Below are 4,092 nucleotides of genomic sequence, written 5' to 3' on the forward strand. Positions count from 1 at the left end.
GTCTTGTGTGGCCGACTTGCCTACACAGGGCACACTGCTTCTCATGTCGCTCAACCTCATCCATATTGTTCATGTCCTGGGTCGAGCTGTACGACCCGAGCTAATTAAAGACAAATCGACCGACCTCTTCAGGTCAGGAATGTCCGAGCTCTTCTGAAATAAAGGGACATAGCCCAATCTAAAGGCAATTAAAGCCTAGAAAGATAAGGGCAGATAAGATGACTTCACTCAAAGATAAGATAAGATAAGATAACTATCTTATCTCCAGGAAGGTCACTCCACACTACTATAAATACACTGGAGCACCTAGGTATAACTCATACTCTGATTCTACAAAAAACCTGCTTAATACCCTTGCTAACTTAAGCATCGGAGTCCCTTGTAGGTACCACCACCTTCCAGTGACAAAGGATCAGCAGCATCGCCAGTTCAACAAGTCGGACGCAACAGTTGATGCCAGGGCATTTTGGCCAGTTTCACTGACCTTTTCTTTACTGTTTTTAGGTTAGTTTCATGCATTTCTTTAGGAAATAAGCTAGTTTTGGGTAAATATTCACTTATGCCTTGACTCAATCATACATTGTGCATTTTACATGATTTCATGAGGATTTTGCATAAGTTTAGTGACAAATATTATGTTGCATTACTCATGACTTGGACTAGAGCTTTGATGCACTTTGTTGCTTTATTTCAGGACCAAAAAGGAGCAAGAGAAGGGGAGGTAACTTGCAAAGATTAATGAGAAAAGTGATTGCCAATAACACTCTCAAAAAAGCCATCAATTCCCACGTTAGAGAGTCACGTTAACCAAGTTAACGTGAACTCTAACGTGGAGAAAAGAAGTTGAGCCAACGTTAGTGACACTCAATATTGTTACTAACGTTGGCACTTACTCATAAGTAGCCACGTTAGAAGCCACTAGTTAACGTGGCCTCTAACGTTAAGGGGGAGGGAGAGAAGCCAACGTTAGTGACACTCAACATTGTCACTAATGTTGGCCTATGGTGCTAAGTACCACGTTAACTTGGTTAACGTGGGAACTAACGTAGAGAATGAAGAGTTGTCGACAACGTTAGTGACACTCAACATTGTCTCTAACATTGAAGCAACCACACAACCCCCAAGAGTCATGTTAACTTCCACGTTAACTTGGTTAACGTGGAAGCTAACGATGAGTAATGAAGGATGAGACAACGTTAGTGACACTCAACATTGTCACAAACGTTGGGATGGCTAAAAGAGGGCCACGTTAGAAGCCACGTTAACCTAGTTAACGTGGACTCTAACGTGAGACCTAGGGGCACATTGGAACGTTAGTGACAATGTTGAATGTCACTAACGTTCTCGAAGGATGGCAAAGGCCACGTTAGAAGCCACGTTGACCTAGTTAACGTGAGCTTTAACGTGAAGCAAGAAGGGGCACACTGGAACGTTAGTGACAATGTTGAGTGTCACTAACGTTCTCGAAGGTTTACAAGGCAACGTTAAAAGCCACGTTAACCTAGTTAACGTGGGTTTTAATGTGAGGCAAAGGGGTGCATTGGAACGTTAGTGACAATGTTAAGTGTCACTAACGTTCCCGAACTTGGACTTTCACTAAATGATTAACACTCCTAACGCCCTGAGCTTAAGTCTCTGCCCACTCCGTACTTTCTCTCTGCAAGTAAAGCCAAGCCCAATTAAAGAAAGGAACTGCTTCAAACTCAAGATCCAAAGGCCCAAGACTTGAAGAGTGAACTAGAAGCTGAGAAGAGTAGTATATATAGGAGTAGCTTTGAATTGTAAAGGAGTTCTGGAGGCTGAAGAATTACTCTCTGTATTTAATTTCTTTGCAATTTCTAGTTTTATGATGTATTCTCCATCTTTGTTTTCATTTTCAAGAGCTATGAACAACTAAACCCCTTTCATTGGGTTAGGGAGCTCTGTTGTAATTTGATGGATCAATACTAATTTTCATTGTTCTTTTTCTATCTTTTCTCTTGATTTTACTTGAAAGCTTTCGATCTTCATCCAATTGAGTAGTTATCTTGGAAGAGAAGCTATTCAAACTTGGATCTCTTTTGAACCTTGGAAGAGGAATGAAGAGATCAAGCTAGAAATGCTTTCTCATGCTGGACCAAATTAGGTTTGGATGGGTATGTGACTATAACCCTCTCAATACTTGGTTTGGGAAATGCATGTGGTATAATCAGTGACCATACTTCATCTCTTCTCATGAGCAATTGACCAAGGAATTGGCTATTGATCAAGATTTGAGAGATTGAATCGCAAGGAATTGCAATTCAATCACTTAAGATTGCCAAGGAGATCAATGAGTGCATTGATTGAGGAAGAGATGAAAATGAACTTGATCTGGAGAATTGTAACATCTCCTAAGCCCAATGAATTCCCCATCTCTAATCTTATCCATTCTCTTTAATTTCTGCGATTTACTTTTATGAGCAAATCCCCCATTCCCATTTACAATTCTGCAATTTATTTTCAGTCATTTACTTCCAGTTCTTTAATTCTAGCATTTACTTTTCTGTTATTTACATTCCCGCCATTTTATTTTCTGCAACTCTCATCCCAAATTCTGGATTCGCTCAACTAGAACATTCTTCTAATTAAAGTTGCTTGATCAATCAATCCCTGTGGGATTCGACCTCACTCTATTGTGAGTTTTTACTTGACGACAACTTTGGTACACTTGCCGAAGGGAGATTTGTTGAGAGACAAGTTTTCCACGCATCAAGTTTATGGCGCCGTTACCGGGGATTGATTGTGCATCAACAATGATTAGATTGGAAGATCACTAGATTGAGCATTTTATTTTGTGTATTTCATTTTCTGTTTGAGAGATTTACTTTTTGTTTAGTTAAACTTCTTCCCTTCTCCATCTACTCTTTTGTTTTTCTCTGTTATTTTCAATTCTGTTTGCTAACCCACTAACTGTTTGATATATTGCATCACCCACACTAACATCAATTCTGACATAAATACTGTCTGCACCTATCTTCTCTGCTTGTACTTGTTGGTTGTATGATCGGGAGAAGAAGCGGGGCTTCAACTTCCTTTGATTCTGAACCAGAGAGAACCTTCCTTAGACTAAGGAGGGAGGCAAGAGGAAAACGAGTAGTTGGTGCTGAAGAAGAGGAGGAACAGTTTGAGGAATACTTTGAACCAAACATGGAAGAAAACATGGAAAATTATCATGAAGTAGAGACTCACAACCATGGCAGAGGAGGTGGAGCAAATCATGCTGGGGAGGATAGAAGAGTTTTGGGCTCTTACATTAATCCAAACCCAGGCAATTGTGGAAGTAGCATCCAAAAGCCAACAATCCATGCCAACAATTTTGAACTTAAACCACAGCTCATCACCCTTGTTCAGAATAACTGTTCGTTTGGAGGGGGTGTTCAAGAAGATCCCAACCAACATTTGACCACCTTCCTGAGAATATGTGACACAATGAAATCTAATGGTGTTCATCCTGACGCCTATAGATTGCTCTTATTTTCCTTCTCACTCAGAGACAAGGCAGCCAAGTGGCTGGAATCCTTCCCAAGGGAGAGCTTGACAACTTGGGAGGATGTGGTGAACAAATTCTTAGCAAGATTCTACCCTCCTCAATGAATCAATAGGCTGAGAGCTGAGGTTCAAACCTTCAGGCAACAGGATGGTGAGACTCTGTATGAAGCATGGGAGAGGTTCAAAGACTTAACAAGGAGGTGTCCACCTGACATGTTCAACGAATGGGTCCAGCTGCACATTTTCTATGAAGGGCTCTCTTATGAGTCAAAGAAGGCAGTAGACCATTCATCTGGAGGGTCCTTGAACAAGAAGAAGACCATTGAGGAAGCCATAGATGTTATTGAAACAGTAGCAGAAAACGACTACTTCTATGCTTCCGAAAGAGGGAACACAAGAGGAGTGATGGAGCTAAACAATGTGGATGCTCTGTTGGCTCAAAACAAGCTCATTACCCAGCAGCTGGCTGACCTCACCAAGAAGATGGAGATGAACCAAGTAGCAGCAATCTCCACTTCATCAACAACACAAGAAAGAGTAAACCAAGAAGCAGAAGGGAGTCAGGAGCAAGCCAACTACATT

The 4,092-nt window shown here is 41.1% G+C and overlaps 1 non-coding gene across 1 annotated transcript; it reads right to left on the reverse strand.

The window, feature by feature from the left end:
- Nucleotides 1-3,621: 3,621 nt before the first annotated feature.
- Nucleotides 3,622-3,725, reverse strand: LOC112768534 (small nucleolar RNA R71). The gene has a single exon (XR_003185949.1). It is a non-coding gene; the product is annotated as a small nucleolar RNA R71 (small nucleolar RNA).
- Between the last annotated feature and the right edge of the window lie 367 nt (nucleotides 3,726-4,092).

Source organism: Arachis hypogaea, chromosome 17 (assembly GCF_003086295.3).
Source record: "Arachis hypogaea cultivar Tifrunner chromosome 17, arahy.Tifrunner.gnm2.J5K5, whole genome shotgun sequence".
In the NCBI taxonomy this organism is placed as follows: Eukaryota; Viridiplantae; Streptophyta; class Magnoliopsida; order Fabales; family Fabaceae; genus Arachis; species Arachis hypogaea.